The following is a 22,303-nucleotide window of genomic DNA, read 5'->3' as shown; positions in this document are numbered from 1 at the left end:
GCTCCTTTGTGGCTGTGAGTGTTTCGGACACCTCCTTGGCATGAGGTGCGAGGGCACGACTGCCGGCGAGTGCCAAGTCTGTGCACTGGTGACACGGATTGCGCAGAATAGGGACTTTCATGCTTCAGCGTGCGACAATGCAGCATGATGTCAGGTGGGTGGTCACTCCATTCGGCCTCGCCGGTTTCTCCATTCTGTCAGTTAAATGGGTAATGATGTGGTAACTTCACATCATCCATAAACACTGACCTAACCCGCGGGGAGAGTTTTCCTTCCTAGTTACGTCCTTAATGTCACACACCTGGGGACCGATGCCTCTTAGAGTCTAAAAACATTTTAAGTATGTTCTTAAAAAATCCTACTATTTTTAGAAGAATTATGCATTAGTAATAAAAAGAAAAAGGTCAAATATTATTAGACAAGGGATTGTATAATGACAACATGTGGGTTTGCCTGCAATCAGCTTGCGCATGAATTTCCACAACGTGTTTCATTTTTTTTTCTCCTCTCCCTTCCTCCCTTCTTGCAGCTGCACGCTGGACTTAGCACGAGCTTTTAGTGGTGGAGGGAGACGTCGGTGGCACAGCATGCTAAACAAAGCACCTCCCGATATTAAATCACCTCATCTCCAGCTCACTGCGGGCCAGTTTTCGGGGGGGCAGTGGGATTCCCGGGATTTTGAGGAGCATTTTAAGCCGCTGATTTATACCCTCGAGCTGCATAAAAGTGATGAATTGCTCACCATAAGAGGAACATTGTTAAATCTGCAGCGGAGGAGAAGAGAGGAAGGTGAGGGGGAAGATGGTGAGAGGGGAAATACAACACGTCAAGGAGAACAATGCAAGAGCTGTGAAACATGTAGCTGTCTTTTCGATTTTTCTTTCTGGGATAAAAATCAGGAATTGAACTGCACTTGAACCACAGTGATTAAAATGAAAAAGTTAAATGAATCCCTCAAATCACCATATGTCTGCTATCTCAAAGACTTCCCGCATTTCCTGTAATCGTCGGAACAAGATTTTAGTCAAAATGTTTTCTGTCGCCATAGTGACCTTTGATGTTTTTATATGAGAGCAGGAACCCACACTTTTTATTTTAAAACAGCCCCCCCCCCTCTCCCCACAGAACGGAAGCCCCTCCGACAGGAAGCTCACAACAAACATTAACGGGGCTCTGACGTTAGTTGCACATTGCAAATCCTATCCACCACAAACCTCCGGTCACCTACGCTTGTTCTTTGCGCACAGTCCCATTCATCCCAATCAGGCATTTCACACACTCTGCGTTTGTCCCCCCCCCCCCGCCTTCTCTCCTCTGCCTGTTTGTCTCTTTTCTCCTTTCTCTCACTCTCTATCATGCAAACACACACACACACACACACACAGACACATTCCCCAGACTGAGCTCATCTGATCAGCATCTTATCGGCCGTCTTGTGAGCGTGCCGTTGTTATGACTGAAATAGTTTCTATTCCAGGAATAGGGCTGACACTGAAATAGAACATTCCCATGAAGCCTCTCCGTTCAAACATTCCTCCAAATGCTGCTTTCAGGAACTTATCGTCATCACGGGCAGCTCAGCTCATCCCTGAGCTCATCCCTCCTACGATGTTTTTTATCCAAAGGCACGAGATGTGTGAAAAAACCATGAGCTGAGCCCAGACCAGATTCTCCTGAGAAATGATACATTCTTCATCCATGACGTCTCAAAGTCATTTTCATGTGAGATTTGTAAATATTTGGCTTGATAAAAATGCAGATTATTTGAAACATTTGCAAGTGTATCGTATATATGCGCTTGCTTGGGTATGACCTTGAGTAGTGTGATTACTTTAGAGAGGGCTTATACAACTGGTGGCAGCTTTCTTTCTGAAACTCTAAAAGTGACCTGCACTAATTATTTAAGCTCGACTCAGGACACAGAACCCTGAACTGGAGAATCAATTGTTTCCATTGTCAGGAACGACAATGGTGCTTACGTTGATGAGTCCCAGCCACCACTGCCGCAGAGCGCTGGTTGCCTGTGTATTCAATATTTATTAATATTGAACGTATCACATGTCCAAATCCCACCAAAGTCGACACCGCACTGTCACATGTGAAGCTGATGAGATGAATGGTTCTTTAAATATGCAAGCAGCAGCTGTTCGATATAGCAGATAGTTGCTATGCTCCCTCGACGTTTGGTGTCACTTAACGCGAAGGCACATTTTCACTAAGCCCCCTAATTAAGGGACTTTTCTCTCTGACACATCCCCTCTCTTTCTCCTCTCTTTTCAATCCCACCTTCAACATGTGGCCTCTCACACACACACACACTAATGCTCTCGGCTAGTTGGGCGAGAGAAAAACAATGAGCCGGAGGTCCAACCGTGTGCCCTCTCCACCCAGTGGAGCCTTTGATGGGGCCAGGGGTAGCCATGGAGTGTGTAGCCTGAGGAGCTCAGGGGAGCTCAGGGGGCAGCGAGCAGCCGTTCCTCCCCTAAACCCCGTAACTCCATCTTGGGTCATGAGCTAGAGGAGCGGCAGGCACGTGCCACAGGAGCGCAGGAGGCCCCCCCGGCCCCGCTGTTGCTTTTGGACGATGTGGCTGTGTGAGGCTGCTATTGAGCAGGACCCGGTATCGAGTTCTTTAGGGGGCCTCTGAGATGAGACGGAGAGATTTTGTACAGGTGCTGGTGCCTAAACGGACACACACACACACACACACACACACACACACACACACACACACACACACACACACACACACACCATGCATCGACGTGACCCACAGGAAGATTTGCACAGCTGCGTGAAGTGGACCCCTCCCTTGCCAAACGTAGAGGTAGCTCTCTGTGAAGCACACTCCAACACACACAGAAGAAGAACGGCTTCTCCTCACCGGCACACCGCTCACCAGGCAGCTCAGGAAAAACAAAGTTCAAGGGCCTGGCTCGCCCTTCTTTTACATTAATTACTTTTATGTGTTTATTCAACTCAAAGCAAAAGGGAGTCTCCTGATAGAGCTCGTTAATTTCAGACACCACTAGTTTTCCTTCTCTTTCGTGGTTCAGGATGACGTTCATATACTTGTGTAGCTCCGTTGTGATCATTTGAATTCATTTTTCCCTCATCAATCTGCACTCAGTACCCTGTAATGACAAAGAAAACTGAAATATCACATTGATAAGTGTTTTTACTCAGTTCTTAAAGTTGGCAGCACCATGGAGCACGACAAGCTTTGCACAACTGGATCTAAGGATTTTCTGCCGTTCTTCAGTGCAGATCCTCTCGAGCTCTCTCAGGTTGGATGGGGACCTGCTCATCCAGTTTCAGTTCTCTCTGGGGATTTTAAATTAGGTTCGAGTTAGACCTCTGGTTGGGAATCTCATTAAGCCATATACCCATGTTGTCTTGGCTGTGGAAGATGAGCCTTCAGCCCAGTCTGATGTCCTGAGAGCTCCGGCCCAGGTTTACATCCAGGAAAACTCTGACCAGCCTCTCTGTTCCATGCTGCTGAGAATCATCCCAACAGCATGAAGCTGCCACCTCCATGCCTCACCGTTGAGATGGTATTTGGCAGGTGATGAGTGCTGCCTGGTTTTCAGACATTTGAATAGAAGCCACAAAGTTCAGTCATGGTTTCTTCAGACCAGAGAATGTTGTTTTTCTCTTCATACATCTTCCTTCTGGCCATCATACAGCCCCTTGCCGGAACGCTGCAGTGACGGTTATCCTTCGAGAAGTTTATCCCATGTTCAAACAGCTGGAGCTTAGCCAAGGTGACCATTGGGTTCTTGGTCACCTCTTAAACCAAAGCTCTTACCCCTGATTGCTCAGTTTGGCTGGGTCGGCTCTGAAACAGCACCGGTTGTTCCAAACTTTTCATTTATGAATTATGAAGGCCTCTGAGCTCTTACGTGGTGAGGCAGCGCTGGAGTCTGCTTTGTGCGGATAATCAGCTCACTACACATGAAGTAACTGGAAATTTCCTGCCCGGCTTTAAACTGATCTTCATCTGGGAAACAATTCGTCATCGGGAGCTGCAGCTGCACACTTCACTGCCACTCGCTGGGCAGAGCTGCAGCACTGTCACATATGCCTCTCTTCTCTTTTTTTTTTTTATGTCCTTCACACTCCCAGCCTTTTCTCTTTTCTCTGCTTCTACATCTGTTCCTTCGGATGATTTTTCTTCTTCTCCTTTTCTCTGATTCCACACCCCTCTCACTTTCCTACGTTGTTTTTAAGTAAAGTTACATTATCGACATGACAGAAACCCTGTTACTAAGAAAAATCCATAAGGACCAATTCATTTCAGTTTTTTAATGGGGCACAATCAGTCATATGTAGTCGAGCAGATTTTAATTTCTTGTGTGTTGGGTGGGACATTTAATTCCTCCAGGATTTAAGTGCAACAGTGGAAAATGGCAAAACACAACAATAAAGTTACCTGAAGTTCAAAATGTGTAACAGCATAAAACAAAAATAATGAATAAACAAGTTCAATAAATGGAAGCACTAGGCTAGTTTTTATCTCCAATGAAAATGCTTTACACTACTAGTCACATTCACCCATACACACACACACACACACACACACACACACACACACACAGCCCCTTGCGTTTTTGCCATTCACCACTCCGCATACTCCTCCCCTCCACTCCCCTCCACTCCCCTTCCCTCCCTCCCTCCCTCCCTCCGTTCGGCCCACTCCAGATGTGCAAAGACAGAGGGAGCCCAGTCACATTCAGTCAAGTCAGTCACTTTCTCCCTAGAGTGAGAGTGAAACACCACCTGTGTGTCTTTCTGCATGTGCTTCAAACGCCAGAGCCGTAACCCTCCGCCTCACCGCAGGCCCGTCAGGAAAAAAAGCCTCGCTGATGGCTTCCCAAGCTGGAGGACGGTGAGGTGATGTAGGGGGAGACAGGGAGTCATCTTCACACTGCCAATTAAAGTACTTTACTCTACTCTTTTGTTTTTTCCTTTTCTACCAGTACATGAGATATTTTTTTACTTGTTTGGGTTTGAACTTACTTTTCTTGTTTGAATCCAGTGTCATTTTTCTGGATTCTTGTGCAGTGATTTCCTTACGTTGTCTTCTGTCTAGATTCTGACTTGCATTTCTACACAAGTCTTGACACAAGTTGACTTATAATGGAAATTTCTTAGCAGATTTTTTTCACTTAATTTAAACAAATCGCCCTTTCAGAGCTTGATAATAGGCTCGGGAGGATTTCTGCAAAAGTTCCCAAACTTGGAATTGATGTTTGTTATCATAGAGAAAAATGTACGATTATGAACAAAAAGAAGTTGACTGACAGAAGAGTGAGAGTACAATATTACAATATAGCAGCATGGCACTAGAGTACAGTTATGCCATAAAGCAACTTTTAATTAGAAAAGTTGAGCTTGTGTCATAGTAAAGGGTCCGAAAAGAAAGAAAGTCTGAACCAAACGGGAAATAACGAGACTGGTGACCCAAGTCAATTCAAGAGATGAGGAAAAACAGAGAGAATCTTTTCAGCGAGGAGAAAAAGTTCACTTAGGTGAGGGTGAGGAGAGGGAGAAAAAAAACTCCCCCCCCATACTGAGCCCTTACAGGCCCCAGCAGAGTGGTGATCCAACACCATGCTTTATAGCCCACAGGGACCAGGCCTAAATCTGATAGTGGGCCTCTTAACGCACACGTAAAGTCAGCACATCCCTCAGCCTGGTGAAAATGGTCCATGTTGCGTCACCTGTACAACAATAGACACTTTATGTGCGTGCCATTTGGATGAAGGTATTCCTTACATTCTCACTTAATTCTGTTCTAATGTCCAGGGAAGTCCATGACGTACAGTATTGCTGGAGAGAAGGAGGTGCTTGATGCTATCCACTCTGCAGCCCTGGACTTCTGAGTCTACATAGAACTTTTCAATTACAAAGTTCAGACTGGGTTCAAAACAATAATGCAGATGTGTCAAATGTCTTTCTTTGAGGCAGTATTTTCTCTTGTCCCAATACTTATAATAGTAAAACTAGAACACAGCTATAGGTGCATTCAGATATGCACTGAACTCCAGATATCCTCCAGATATTATCCAGAGGGAATGTATGTGAGAACACAAATGTCCAAGTCTGAGTCTGTGGACATTCTCTGGAGTTTCTCCTGCCAGCCCCCTCAAATAAGCCCATGTGTGATAAAGTGGGAGATTCTCCGGAGGATCACCACGAGCAAGTCTGTGTGTTGATGAGGTTTCTGACACACGACGGACGCAAAACTGAAAACGAAGACAAATATCTCAGGATGAAGAACAGGTGTCATACACAAAAAAAAAACTTGGAAAGATGACAAGATTTCTCCAGCCATATTTATTACGCTTTGTCCTGCCTTCTGCTGCGCCCCCCCCCCTCACCTGAACCCTTTTTGCTGCTGTCTAACCATCTGACCGCAGAATCTCCTGCTGTGTTCTTCATATGTGAAAGGCAAACTGCAGAGTAAGTCCGAACCCCATGGTGCGTTCATTTTCCAGAGTTCATGTTTGAAAACGGCTTGTGTGACGAACACTGCCATGCTGCAAGGAACCTGTTATCAGTCTGTGCACCTCTTTCAATCACCACTGCAATGTGTGGCATGATGTAAAAAAGAACATTTACTTTGTTACTGTACTTAAGTACATTTTTCATGTATCTGTACTTTACTTAAGTAGATTTAATTTCAGGTACATTTCACTTTTACTCCATTACATGTTGCAAATATCTGTACTTTCTACTTATTTATATTTTTTAAAGTAATAAACCAGCAGAGGGGAATCGGTTCATTGATCCAATCAGGGTGGGTAGGTAACATTAGACCCCGACTCCCTTAGCACTCACTGGTGAAGAAGAAACACCTGAAATGAATTTTGAAAGAGGTCATTGCTGAGACACAGCAAATATGATGTAAGACTAGTAGACTGTTGCATTGGGGAATAGGCTACACTCTGCAAGTATTAAAAGCAAGTACTTACTTTTACTCAAGTAGACACATTAATGTGGTACTTTTACTTGAGTATATCTTACCTACCACTGGCTCGATGATGCAGCTCTGCACTGTGGCAAAGACGGAATAAACTTTGCCTGTGTGAGGATTTTGTTTCCTTATTTGCAGCATAAATGTTTAGATAGGTAAAGATTAGAAATATATATTTTAACTTACGGGTTTAAAGGGGTTTTGTCAGGTGAAATATTTGTGTCAGCCCTGAAGAGATTATATCCCTCGAAATGCTGAAGATGACTTTGACCTTGACTATGAAATAGCAGGAGCGATAGCCCTAAAAGATATTTGCTCTGCCAGGATTATCTCCATGTGACATATGGTCAGGAATGGCCCAAAGTAAACAGTTCTCTTCTTATCGCAGGCTCCAGTTACGTCTCAAGATTGGTCTGTGTTATCTCGTCAGGGGGAGTGCTGCAGTCAGCATTTTCTCTCCAACTTGCACTAGTGTGACGACTGCGTGATCGCTGCTTCAGTTTTGTAGCTATCAACCCTCTGGAAGAAGGAGGCCATGGGAGATATAGTGATCATAAAGGTGATCCTAAAGCAACAAGCGCGGTTAAAGCACGCCATCTAGTATCACTCCATCACGGTCCTAACTGCTGAGCCAACACACTAACTCCACAACAAATCTCAGAGTTTGCCACTACAAAGCTTAGGTCAAGAGGCCAGAGAGACAAACAAACCCTTGTCTGTCGTTGTGTTTGGACAAGGATTTGTTCCGGAAAAGCCTTCACTCCGTCTTCCTTCCTGATGTTTTTATTTGCACTTGGCCTCCCACCAGCACATCAGCTGTTTACAGTGTTTGTTTGAATCGTTTCTATTTCATTTAAAAAAAAAAGAAAGAAAGGTTGTTTCGAGCTTGATCTTGTTTGGACAATGTTAGTTTGTTTCTTGACCTATAAATATTTCCAGACAGGATAGACATCCTTCCCATCAGTGGAGGTCAACCAATTAGCTGACGGACGTCATTGGTATCGAGGGTGTTTCTGTCTGCATCACTGCCATCTTTCTTTTGCTAATAGCTGTAGTTCTATGTCTGACATCACAGGGTAGGAGAAGTGTAAACACATTAAAACCACTACACATTGATTCTCCTGCCCTGCTGTCCTCAGCTTATATTTCTGCAGTAGAGTTCCCTGATACTGCAATAAAACTGTGACAACTGATTATCTTATCAATTGATTTATTATATAGTTGTGTAAAAAATTCATTGTGAAAAAGTTTCCATAAGTTGTAAGTGTCCAAGTTGAGGCCTGCATATCACTTCTTCTGTCAGTTTGACCAGTCGACCAAAACCAGTCAATGAATGTAGTCATTGTTGCAGAACTATACACTGTAATACTGATCCTACAGCACATTCATTTTGCCGAAGCAATTTATATTGAAACTATCAAAGCCTCCTGTAACAGACCCAGTGTTATTCCCTAACGTGAAAATATGAGCAGAATAGTATGGCAAGGCCCATCAGTCCCCTTAAAACTTCAGTGTAAGATTTAGATGAAAAGGATCTATTGGCAGAAATTGAATATAAAAGAATCCTAGTGATGTTTTCACTGGTGTGTTTCATCTAAATTGTACAAATTGTTGTTTTCTTTACCCTAGAATGGGCCCTTTACATTTAAATACTTTATATTTACATCGGGAGCGGGTCCTCTCTGCGGAGGCCGCCATGTTTTTTTACAGTAGCCCAAACTGGACAAAGTAAACACCTTTTGAGTTTGTATGACAACTGAAGGCTGCCTGAGGTTGTCTTTAATGTTTGGAAGGGGAGGGTGAGGTGAGGGGTATTCTGCTGCTACATGGCACTTCACCACTAGATGTCACTAAATTCTACACACTGAACCTTTAAATCCAGTCAAGCTGCACCAAATATCACACATATCAGTCCCCTAAATATTACTGATTATTTTCATTAAGGTCCACAAATTATGCGCTGATAAATGGATGAAAAAGTCCAAAGTCGAATCTTGCAATGTTAAAGAAAACAACAGGGGTTCAAACATCACTTCCATGCCGGAGGTTTAACTGAAAATAGTTACTTTCTAGTCAGTACATTGACTTTCTTAAAATGCAGCTTTACTAATATATCCTTCCTCTCTAGTTTCCTGTGGAACTAACATGTGATCAGTCAGCTGGACGTCCCATGCCCATTTCTTCTAAAAGTTAACTGCATTAGTGATGTATATTCTAAGGAAATTACAACATTACAATATCATATGTGTCTTGCAATGTTGGTCTATTAGAATTATTATTTTAGCAAAAATCTCCAAATTTATTTTGATTCAGTTCTCCCTCAGTGAACGTGCTCTTATCTTCACTGTGCGACTACCCCCGGTCTTGTTGCATCCTCCCAGGTATTTTAGTTGATGGTTCACTAGTGTGCTGGCAGGAGTGGTCCGGATGTTAGGGGTTGGCTATGGAGAGGTTAATCAGGATCAGAGCTCAGACCCTCCAGCCTTGTTCAGAACCAGTAAAGCATTCAGCTCTCTGTTTTCACAATACACCCTCACTGGCATTAGTGCTGTGTCACCACACAGGGCCTTGTATGTGTGTGAGTGAGTGAAAAAGTTACGAGTTCCAGGATTCAGAGAGCCCTGTACACACACCTACACATTTACGAATTCAGTCACGTGAATTCACCCACACACACGTTTGGAGGGTGACTCTCATTAGCCACCTTCTGACTCAGGGTGTATTTTGAGGAATAGGGTAGAGTGGATCCCTGCTTACTCATGCATGGAAGTGACACAACGTCACTGGCCGACTCAGACTGATAATAAAAAACTGTTTTGCAACTTGTCCTCTAAATAAGGCCATATGTTGACTGGCTTTCCTTCCTTTTGACGTTTAGCCTTTTGGTGTTCCAATTGATGTTAACCAGTTTGAACCAGAGCAATTTCTTGAAATCTCTGGTTTGAAGCGGTCCTTGTATGAACAGCACCGTTAGCCTAGCCATGCTGTGCCATGTAGCCCAAAAGCTATGTAGAAATGAGGTGAAGCCAATGTCTGTCTGGTTCAACGGCACCGTTTTGGGCAGTTTATAGTGCTTGTGTCTCTAAAAGACGTCACAGCACAGAAAAGGGGCCGGGAAAATAAATGCTCATGACCACAGCAGAGTCATTTAATCAGGGAAACGTTTCCCACTGAAGACAAAAGCCACAGGTGTTTGTGGCTTTTTTGCCCAGTGTGAAAGGGGCTAAAGAGAAGTGATTATTCTGCATTTTGGCAACATAAGAGAAGTGATCAGTCCTTGGAAAGGATTTGTGACCAAGGCTACAACAAAACTGAATCCTACAAACTTGCCTGATCCAGCAAAGATCACAGTGGAATACATCAGCCTTTCACTTCTGAGTCTGTCTGAGTCATCTCACCTGGCGTGGAATGACCTCAAGTGCCATGAGGTGTGACTCTGAGCAATTCCTTCTATTACAAACCACAGTTTGTGAGGAGGAGCGTCGCTCAGCCACTTGGGTGGCTTCCCTTCCTTTCTCATCGCCTGTGCTCACCCAGGAAGAAATTGTACAACACCAAATTTCCAAAGTCTTCTTTTTCACACGCTAAGTGATGAATACTCAGCCATACAAGTGGAAGTTTAATTTTCCTCTTACTCCCTCTCTTGCATTTACCCACAAACCTCTTTTTTCTGTATTTACTGAGCCCAAATTAGACTCCGTTAGGTGGAAAGAGGTATAACTAATGGCACACACACACAAGCCGTATAACTGCATATTTCCAGCCTGTCCTCTAGTGTCTGTTTCAGCAGCAAGAACATGTCTCTTTATGTCTCTCACTCTCTCTGACAGACAGTGGGTACAGTGTAGTTAGAAAATGCAATGAGCTAATTCAGCATGGCACTTGAAAAGATTTAGCTACCTGCAGACGTTTCCCGAGTAAGGCCACATTTCCTCCCCTTATTTCTAGATCAACAATCATCTAAATGAGGACCGTGATGTGTCCTGACTGCTTCCTTTGAGCGGGACGGACAGTGACGGAGGAGATCGTGCGAGATGGAGAAGCATGGAAAGTGGAGGAAAGAGTGAGAAGGGCAGGGGGTTGTGTTTGATGACAGCCCAGCTCTTTGTTTACCACAAGCTCAAAAATAATACCCAGCCTGGTCTGCAGCAGGCATGAGGGGCGGGTGGGAGGGGGAGATCTGTGTACATATGTGCGTATGTCGCCCCAAACCCAACAGCTGGAGGCTGCAAGGCTGAGAGAGGGTCCCTCAAAGCTGCAGGGGGGGGGGGGGACAATGGGAGGACAAGAAGGCGTATGGTTCTGTGTTTGGACTACACATATAGACATTAAGCCCGTGTGCAAGCGTGTGCAGAATTCTGTGCTTACAAGTGCACACATGTACATGAGCTTTACACACCAGCAGGCTTTGTAAAAGGCCGGGTGTCACACAGACCCTGTATCTGGCTCCAGTCTGAATTGTCTTATTCATGCTCTCTAATCTATTTAAATCCCAACTGAGGCAGCGCTATGAATCAAAATTAATGAGCGTGTTGTTGATGCTGATGTTAAAGCTCTGGTATGAGTACTGTATCTGCCATTCACAGCGGCAGCTCGCTCACTAGGCCTCTATTTTTAAGAGTGTGTGTTTGTGTGTGTGTGTGTGTGTGTGTGTGTGTGTGTGTGTGTGTGTGTGTGTGTGTGTGTGTGTGTGTGTGTGTGTGTGTGTGTGTGTGTGTGTGTGTGTGTGTCTTTGCCCACGACTTGCTTTTACCCTGATGACTAGAGGCAAGTGGCCTTCTCAAGTGACAGCGACTAGGTACTGTGAGGGGGATTGTACCCAGGCAGCTGTGCATCTCTCCCTACCTCTCTTTACTTCTCCTTCTCTCTCTCTCCTTCTCTCTCTCTCTCTCTCTCTCTCTCTCTCTCTCTCTCTCTCTCTCTCTCTCTCTCTCTCTCTCTCTCTCTCTCTCTCTCCACATTTCTAAAACAAAAGTACTTACAAATTCTGTGATTAAAAACCTTCCTGTTTGTGTAGAGGCCGATCAGATAAGAGTTGCCACATACAGAGGCAACATGAGGGCTAAAAACAAGGTAAAGCTGATGGCCACTTTCCTGGCTCAGTACTGGCATACCTGAGATGCTGAAAACACTCCGGATGTCTGCACTGAAGCAGGAAATTGCATGTGGACAACAACAGGCGAACGATAGTGGGTCACTAGATGAATACATTTTTACCTCCGCCAAGGATGTTATGTTTTCACCCCTGTCCATCTGTTTGTAAGTAAGATTATACAAAAACTACTGGATGGATATTCACAAAACAGATCATAGATCATAGGGTGGATGCAGGATTTTTTTTTTTCCACTTTCTTTAATGTTAGGATGTTTTTCAACATGTTAACAGATTTCCCAGAGAATAATCTATGGGAAAAAATGTGGCAAATTTAAGGAACTAATGTCTATTATTCAAAGGTTGTTTTTTCTTCTGGATGTTGGCCCTGCAATATTCTGGTGACCTGTCCAGGGTGTTCCTTTTTTCTCCCCCAATGTCAGCTGGGATTGGCTCCAGCCCCCTGCGACCCTCAAATGATAAGCAGCATAGATAATGGATATCTATGAGTGTGTGAAATTCGGTGCAGCTTGATTGAATATAAGAGGAGTGTAGTTGGACCTTGGCAATGCTATGCGCTCTACTGGGTGTCACTCTTGTTTGTTTGTTTAATAGTCAGCAGAATTTCACAAAAACATCTACATTTTGCAGAGGGTCGGCATGACCTAAGGAGGAGCTAGTTCCAATTTGGTGTGGATCCGGATCAGGGAGCCGATCCTGTTTTTTTTTTCTCTTTCTTTAACATTGTGAGAGGCGTTTTTCAATATTTTCCTCGATTTCTCGGAAAATAATTCATGGATCTTGATGAAAAAATATGACATATCTAGAGGACAGATTTTTTAATGAATGTTTACAAGTTGGTGAAAATCCAAATGAGGGGACTGAGGTATGCACTCTACTTTGTCCCATTCTAGTTTTTATTTTTAATGACGATAATCTTCGTCCCTCTCTATTTTAATTATATTCAACCCACTAAGTCTGACTGATATTATTTGCCTAAAAAACACTCTCCTGAGACATAAACTGGACAAGTCAGTCGAATATCTTTTACGTCCTTTTAATCCATTTGCAGGCTGATTGTTTTCAATTACTTTAACTGTGCAATGCTCTCATCCAAGGTTAGTACATTACATTCTTCTTCTTTATGCTTTCTACTTCTTTTCAGGTTACGAAGCAGAATAGTGCGAACCATTGGCAGTGTATTGCGTTCAAGGGAGCCACTTGTAAAACCAGTGCTCTGCAGCACTAGTAGCTGTCAGACACTCCAGACGACACCTTTGGCATCTGACCTCATAATTATATGTTTAAATGTTTCTTTAGGTGATTGTACGTCTGCGGTTTCGTTGCAAACAGGAACTTCTTGTAGCTAATGTCATATGACTTAAGTACTCACACTCATAAAAGGAGTAGAAAAAGAGGAATACAAACTAAAAAGATTTCAATCAGGAGAGACTTTTAGAGGAACAAATGAGAATGAGTAAATCAGAATGAAATGAATATGTATTGCAAACAGAGGAATAGACTTTGGCACTTGGAAGCAGCCCTTTGAATAAGCTGTTTTGGATAGAAGGGGACTTCCACTTGGAGCCTGGTGCTGGTGATGAAAAGGGAGCATGGCGACAGAACGTTGGATGAAGCACTTCTGATTGGAAGGTTGATGACCCTGTATCCAGAGTTGAGGTGGTGCAGAGGTGGAGGTCGGTCACTCAGGGATCACGGTACTGAACTGACAGCTGAACGATAGGAGGGAGAGGGAACATTTAGAAGTTTGAAAGCTTACAGGTGATTGGCTTAATGTGAGCCTGTCAGGTTTCAAATGGATGAGAGGAGTGAATGAGCTAGTGGAGTTTAGAGATAACAGGAACTGTGCATGTGACTTAGGAGGCAGGTGCAAGAAGACAGACTTCCTGACTGAGCAGGAGCAGTTACTAGCAGCAAAGGGGGTGCACGTGCACGAGGGTGCACACACACACTCTCACCAACAACAGATTCACAGTGACAGGTGTACAGACTAGAGAAAGAAAAATATTTGTGTGAGAGAACAAACTGGATTGCAGGCCAGGACTGCAGCTGAAACCATGAGGTCTGACCATCTGCATGGACGATAAAAATGTTATGGACCATGGCAGGTCGCAAGCGGCAAAAAGTGTAAAAAGTGTTTTGGTTCATTATAAAATGTATAATTATTATTTATTATTAATTATTTTTATTTTATAGTTTTATTGTGTTTTCTTATTGTACATATACACATGCAGATACAGTAGCACCTTTAAGACAGATGCAGGGAACACAGTATATCCAGTAGACCACAGTGAAAGGCCAAATGAGTGGATTAGTTTCATCTGGCCTTATCAGTGTTTCATTCAGATTCTCTCCTTAGTTCACAGGTTACATGAACAAACGTGATCTGGTGACCTTTCTGCAGTTTTCCCGGTTGCTCCGACCACCCGCGTGTCTCTGAACGCTCTCACTGGCCAACCAGGGGTCTCCAGTCTGAAAGAAATCCTCCTCCCTGTGTGTTGTATTTTACACCATCAAAACACTTACTCCTCATGAAGCCAGAGAAACATCTGCAAGGCTCCCTGCTAAGACCGCCTCCCATGTCTGCATCTGTGATGAGGAAAAACTCCACCATAACAAAAACACCGGGCTGAGTGGGACGGGGGAAAGATGCTATATTTGGAAAAGGGACAAAGGGGCGACAAAGTGTCTCTCTTCTTTCTCGTTTTCTCTCTCTCTTTCCTTTACTGTGCCGCCGCCTCCTTTCCTTCTCTCCGCCTGTGCATGAGGCCAGCTGTGGTCATAAAGCATAATAAGGCTCTCTATCTGAAATAATGGCTTTAATGCTGGTTAAAAGGGGAACAGGGGGTTGGTTGGGGTCAGGCTGACTCCTGCGTCCCAAGGATCAGCTGGCATGCCGTCGGGGAGCCGTGGCACCAGGCACAGGGCCACTGTCTGGACGGGGCAGACAGCTGGCGGAGGGGTGGGGCACGAGGGGATTCTCTCCGTCTAGGATACACACACACACACACTCACATACACATCATAATCTTTAATTCCTTCCACTGTACCGAGGCAACTCTTGTTTACATCGCATGTGTTGTGGTATTTTGTGTCTCTCTCATGTCTAAGGAGCTTTGTGGTCTACAGTGCGAGTCATTTTCTCGGAAAATGAAATAAAGGAATACCTTAGGTGGTGCTTGATATAGACTCCAGATACTGCATGTTTTATACTGCCTATTAACACACCATCACAATAAACTGTTTTTCAGTTTTATTCAGAGCATTTTTGGCATCCTCAAACAACTGATTGCAGCAAAACCACAATAACTATGGATTTTTGCATTTTAATGATGAAACGAATAAGTATATCAAATATTTAAAAAAATCATAATGATGATGGTTGCTGGATGAATAAAACAACACAAAACGTTAGAAAATGAGAAAATCTGAGTTCTCTGAGGAAGAGGAAACCTACTGCTCAAAACATCACTGGCCAATATCTAGGTTTAGGTGTGCAGACCTTCTCTTTATGTAACAAGTACTAAGTGATCAGGGATTTGACAGAATATGATCATCAACAAACACACACTTGTTCTAGCTTCTCAAATTTTTTTGAAAAACCTTAAATTGAAACTCAGTTGGTTTTGTATTGTTGGATCAATGAAAAAAGCTATTGGAAAAAACTCAGTTTCTACAGGTTTTATTTTCTAACTGACCAAATAGTAATTAAAAAGACGTATAGTACTACTAGGCCGCTGTATTTGTAAACTGTGTTTTATGTCTTAGGTCCCTGAAAAAACAGAATGGCTTGTGTTGTTGGGGGATTTTTCTTCCTGTGCTTAAGCCACGACACCATTATCCATCCAGTATCCATTTCAATAGTCGCCCTCAACCTAGACCAAAGTGCTGGCACGCCCCTTGTCATTTATAATATCAGGCTGACTGGCCTATTGATGACGAGAACAAAGCCACAGTGTGGCCGACCTACAGCAGTGGCCGTAGTAACATAGCACCTCCTCGGTGACTGACGATGCCACACTGGCTGCCACCACGGCCTGGCAAGGGATTGGGGGTGATGGTGAGTGTGTGTTTGAGGGGTCGGGGCGCTTTCGGTGGTTGTGGCAGCTGGCGGTGAGTGTGTGTGTGTGTGTGTGTGTGAGTGTGTGAGTGTGTGTGTTAGGGGAGTGGTGTTTTCTGATTTATAAAGACTCCCCTGTGTGAACCCCAAGCATGGCCACACCCTGGATGAAAGTCGCTCGCTGAGGTGCACGTACACATGCTCACACATTTGTAAACACACACACACGCACACATGCACAGGCGCTTTGATACAAAGATAAACACACAGATATGCCAGATAGCAGGAACAAGGCAACTGACAGTGTACCTTTAAATGTACAAACTGCCAAAGCACTGGTGCTGCATATGTCAGTGTCCTTCCATACTAGAGTGCACGTGCATATCAGTATATTTGTGTGTATGTGTGTGTGTGTGTGTGTATCATCAATGGATGAATGTGAGTAATTCAAAGAGTCCTGCTGCGTCACTGATGCTGTAGATGTGGTGTCTTGTGGCTGAGCTGTTTATCAGGAGAATGTAATCACACTGTCTTGATGGAGTCGTGTGACAGCCATTCGTCCTCTTTTATTCGAACCCTCTGTGAAGAAATGATAGTGTTTGCTTCGTTGGATGTGTTGAAATAATTCCTAGAAAAGAAGAGGCCTTAAATGATTAGAAATGTTTGTCTGTGTGCGCATAAGTACACATTCTCTCTCCCTCGCGTGTTTGCGTGCACGTGTTTGTATTATATCTGTGAATCGATGTGTTCGCGAGTGCAAATTCTCAAGTGTCGGACGGATTATTTTGTGTCGCCTACTGTTAATATTCCCCTTTGAACGTACAGTATTAAAGTGTGTGTGTGGTTGTCCTCATGAGGGGAGCGGTTTTCGGAGCAGATCGCGTTCAGCTGTCTCTGAGGACAAATGCTCCATCGGGCAACTGCTTATTCCCCCACCACCCCCCCGTCTCACCCCCTCCACCCTGCGTCCCTCCCTCCTCTGCTCCTTACCCCCCCCTGTATGTTTGATTTTACTCACTAAAAAGCATTTTAAGTGCTTTTAACAGTTTGGTCACAGGACTGGTATAGCTGCATGTGGTGACAGCTTCCTGGATGGAGTTTGGAGGTGTTTATGGACAGATGGTGATTTGCTTCATGGGTTTTACATGTAATAGAGGATCGTGGGCATTTTAAATTGTTTTTCGTTTAATTTAGCTTTTGGCAAATTCTGATGAGAAATTGGCTTTGCAGAATAATGGGGATCAATCAGAAATCCAAGCAGGATTATTATTGTTTAATATAAGATAAAATGACCCTTTGTTAGTTACACAGCAGCAAAGAGAACGGTCAAACAATAGAAATAAAAAATTGAAAAAGTAATGAATGAGTAAACATTCAATACAAACATAAGGACATATATAAATATTAATAGAATAGAAAAAAATACAAACAGAATATATACAGTGTAACAAGATTGTATTAGCCATTGCATTGCACAGATAGATATGAGAAAGGGGTGTAATATTTCCTTTATTCTGTTGAATTTTAAACCTAAAATTCCTCAAAAATCACAGGTCTTTAATTGTCTTTTCCAGTCTATATAAATATAAGTTGTTTGGTATTTATTTTACCCATATTTTCTCATGAAAATCAAAATGTATATTTAAAAATGTTTATTTCTTTACTCGACGGAACGAACCCTAAAAGTGTTCCTGTTCTGTGGCATGTTCCTGTGAGCAGCTTCTTGTTGCCGCCTTCTCGTAATTCATCCCTTTTCGGCTTGTTTATGCCCGAAGTTTATTTTGTTTGCGGTAACATTTCCCCGACCTTCACATCTGTCAATGTGAAAAACGCTCATGCGCCTCCAACACGACATCAAAGCCTCTCCCTCACCCGACACTCTCTCTGGCTGTTTCGGCTTTTGACTCTTTACCTTGACACCATGAAAGACCATCAGTGTTTCCGTGTTTCCCTCACACGTACGCATGTGCACGGACACACACACACACACACGGTACAACATGGGTGTGCACACACACGCACATACAACGTTTCTCGCTCTCCCAGCCTCGCAGTCATGTCTAAACAGAGTGATCAGTAAATCAAATAAAACACCCACAGTGTTTCGGGCAGAGGAGGAGTGTGCAGCGAACAACAGAGAGATAAAAGGGGGAAGAAAAAGAGAAGGAGGGGAGGAGTGGACTTGGGGGATTGTACGTCCTCGTGAAAGTAGCCCTCAGAAACAAAAGCAGCTTTGAGTGTGCGCCCACTCAGAGGAGAGATTAGCCGGTACACACTCCCCTTCACACACCACCGTCACCGCCGCCGCCACCACCACCACCCTCGCAGAAAAGAGCTTTGGCTGCAGTTTAGCGGCACGTGGCGCAGCCCTTGATACTTATCATGTGCATCAGGTGCTCTCGCTCGGTTTCCTGTTCTTTAAAACATAACCACCATTTCCCTCGTTCACTCCCCTCCTCTTCACTCCCTCTCTCAGTGTAGAAACAGACCATCCACACCGCTCCCGTGCGGCTTTACCCTTCACTTTTTCTCCCTCTCTCCCCCTCTTCTCTGTCCATCTCTTTCTCCTGCTTTTACAAATACAAAGAACATACTGTATCTGCCAGTGTTAAAGTGAAGCCATTCTCCTTGGCAGCGGCTCGGCTCGTGGTGAATCTGAGCCGGGCTAGCTGCGTTTTCCAGTTGGCACCGAGGCCACTGGTGGAGCAGATCGGTTGCTCGATGGGTTACTGAATTTGAGTTCAGCTGACACGTCGGTTTAAGATTCATTCACGCAGTCTGTCATTCTTGTTCTCAAACTCGCTCTCTCCCTCTTATCCACTCTCAGCTTGCAAAGTATAACCCCAGTTCACCTCATATGGAGCATTTTCATGTGTTACACTTGAATGATGCTGACTTACAGCTTTACTTGCACAAAGTATGACTACATACAGGAATTTCTACAATATGACGAGCTTGGCGGTGTATTCAAACAGGGTAGAATAATTTAAGCAGGACAGTTTAGAAATGGGTCACATGAATATATCACACTGACAGTTATTCACATTCACTGCAAGCTGCATTTCTTTATCTGCATGCAAAGGCCGTTTGAGCACAAACCAGAGAGGAAGAATATTTTAAGATCATGTTCCTGTTTAGTTGTAAAAAAATGTCAAACACACAAACCAGCACGCTGTACTGTAGCCTACATATGAAGCTTGAAACTACTGAAATATACAAAAGTCTAATAATACCTAAGAACAACATTCATGCAGCACAGCTCAAGACTGATGGTGTCCCGTCATCCTGGCTGAACACAGATGTTTCTCAGGACCCCTACGAAATGATTTCATGTATGATTTTTTATTAATTCATTTCAAGCTGTCACTTAGCAAAGGTTAAACATAACCAAGTGCTAACGATTGACCTCAAATGTCTCTGCTACAACACGGCACCGCCTCTTGTGCTGTTACTAGAGTTACGCTCAGCGCAGGATCTGATGTTCCGGTGCAAAAAGTGACACCAGTCCGTCTCTCCCCTCAGTCATGGCTTACTGGCAGGACCTCACAAATACACTGCCCTGGATAAACAAAACACACAGGAGGGCACTGCATCGGCTTCATGGAACCTGAGTTGACCTACAGACCCAGAGTCTGAGGTAACTTAAGGACAAATTTCACTAAATGCATTTTTTTATTAGTCATTGGATTCAAACAGTCACCAGCTGCTTGCTCGCTCTATTGCTCCATTGTGTCTGTTGGGCTGTGTCAGCACTGGCTTCACCCACTGTCATTCTGCTGTAGAGGGGAAAAAAGAACAATAGCAATAGTCTTGGGTGGCACTTAACCAGGGAAACAGACTATGGCACTCCAAAATTTGAATAATAATAATAATAATAATAATAATAATCATCATCCTCATCATCGTCAAAAATCTAATTTATTCATAGCACCTTTCAAAACACAGTTACAAGGTACTGTACAAGTAAAAAATGAAAGATTGAAGGCAAACAATTGGAAACAGTCAGAGGAAATTTGAAGCTCACACTTAGTCGGAGCACACAGAAATGGAAACATGTTACTGATGAAATAGTGTACACACTGTTCACAATCGGAATAGTTTCTTTTATCACACAAAACACAACCAGTGATGCTTTTTGTAGTTGTTTTTGCTCCAGACTACATTTTGGCTCATCTCTATCAACAGCTTTCTGCATATGAATGCAAATAAACTAAAAAAGCAGATGCATTTGATCAATGTGTTCCGCCTTCTTTGCTGCAGAGGGCTTCCTGCCCCGAAATCCTGTCCCCTGCCTTCTTGCCTAATCTGTTTATAGAGATTAGATATGTGGAGACAATATGGTGCATTAACTTTTGCACCCGATAAGATTAGAGATGTGATCTACAGCTTATTTGGATAAACCAATTATTTATCATCATCGTGTTGTTAATGATGTCATGATGATGTCATTTTAAAAGGCATTGCAATGATTTGAATTACGTCAGCATGTCCTGACTGGGGTATATATACAGCTTGTGTTGGTAATGTGCGTCTATCTGTCTGTCTGTGTGTCCGTCTGCCCTTTGCACAAAACATGGTCAACAACAACATTTGGACTTTGGGGCAGTTCAATTTTTTTCCCGTAAAGGTGGTGAAATAAAGTGTGTGTGGAGCCCTGATTCTGCAGTCTCCTGTTTAAACACACACACACACACACACACTACCCAAAACACATCACCAAACGTTACACACTCTTTCATGAAAGCTGATATAAACACAAACTGACACAAACACACCAATAATGAGACGCTATCCCATTTCATAATCATGGTCCAGGCCCAGAACACAAGCCTCCCTCCCCTCAGAAATGAAAGAGCCCAGAAGATGAGTCAACACACAGCGAAAAAACAAACTGCTGAAGAAAAGGCCAGCAGGGTCTTTTGAAGTTGGCCCGACTGTCCTCCTCTCTCTTTTCTCTCCTCCAGCTCTCATCCATCCTTTCATCCACACATCTCCTCCCCTCAGCCTCTCCTAACCACCAGCTCACGCTTGTCATAAAACAATTATATGTCTTCCCCTCTGTTTGTGTTTCTCTTTTATGTTGTGTATATGTGTGCTTTGTTTTTATATATTTGATTTTACGAGACGCGTTTGAACATTTTAACTGGCTTTGGTCAGTTTGTGCTGTTTTAAAATGCGTGTTATAAATTTAGTGACTTCTCTTATAAAGCCAAGGCTTCACTGTGTGTTGTGCATGTACACTACACACACACACACACACTCCACAGTGTGTGTATGTACAGTTTGTACAGCTTTGTGGTTTTTCAAGCTAGAAGTCTGAAGAAAATTACACACCTCCACTGAAGATGATAAAAAACAGTTTTTACAGATGCAGGCCACTACCAAATGTTTGAAAACTCCATGCAAAACGTCGAAAATTTGAAAACCTTGAGCAGCTAATCTGTGAATTATTGAAAAAATGACATGCAGCAAAGTTTGGCAGTTTTTGTAGGAGAACAGGAAAGTGTAAACTCATGAAGTCATCTTAAATCTCAGTTACACTTACTGATACACGACGCCAAGGCCCAACATCCCTCTCATGAAACCACGTAGAAATTCACTTGATCCGGATTTGGTTTGGATCTGCACCTAATTTCACACCCTCATAAATATCAGTCCCCTAAAAAAAAGATTTTTCATCAAGATCCATGAATTATTCTCGGCGAAATCAACGATAATGTTGAAAATGCCCTATCTCAAAACATTAAAGAAAGTGAAAAAGAATGTATGGAGCACCCCCCTGAGCCAAAGTTTAATGTGTTCTTCCTTGGATCATGGCCCCACCCTTCTAGAAGAGAGTAGTTCAGTAGTTTTTGTTTAATCTTGCTGACAGACAAACAAACACAGAGGAAAACAGTGACATTTCTCACTGATGAGACTCTTTAAAGTCATAAACAAGCTTCATTAAACGAATGCGATGCTTTGGCTGCATCCCCCATCCTTTACTTTGTGAAATTTAACACTACTTCTGCACTTTTTAAATTGAGAAAACATGCACGACAGCTGCTCTGGAAGCAAAAAGACCAGCCGAGTGAAAGTGAATCCAGTCGGCTGCAGGAGAGCTTCATGTTGATGTGTCAGTGCACGAGAGAACCTAAGTGTGCCGGCTGCG

The 22,303-nt window shown here is 43.4% G+C and overlaps 1 protein-coding gene and 1 long non-coding RNA gene across 2 annotated transcripts in view; one reads left to right on the top strand and one right to left on the bottom strand.

Annotated features, from left to right (window-relative positions):
- Nucleotides 1-22,303, top strand: part of kcnq1.2 (potassium voltage-gated channel, KQT-like subfamily, member 1.2) — a 176,822-nt gene that overhangs the window by 142,440 nt on the left and 12,079 nt on the right. The window lies entirely within an intron of this gene.
- On the bottom strand, nucleotides 4,369-21,409 carry LOC117763621. The gene is made up of 3 exons (XR_004614193.1): nucleotides 21,394-21,409; nucleotides 6,917-6,923; nucleotides 4,369-4,537 (listed from the first exon to the last, which is right to left on the bottom strand). It is a non-coding gene; the product is annotated as an uncharacterized LOC117763621 (long non-coding RNA).

Source organism: Hippoglossus hippoglossus, chromosome 6 (genome assembly GCF_009819705.1).
Source record: "Hippoglossus hippoglossus isolate fHipHip1 chromosome 6, fHipHip1.pri, whole genome shotgun sequence".
In the NCBI taxonomy this organism is placed as follows: domain Eukaryota; kingdom Metazoa; phylum Chordata; class Actinopteri; order Pleuronectiformes; family Pleuronectidae; genus Hippoglossus; species Hippoglossus hippoglossus.
This window is presented reverse-complemented; position numbering and strand designations above follow the sequence as displayed.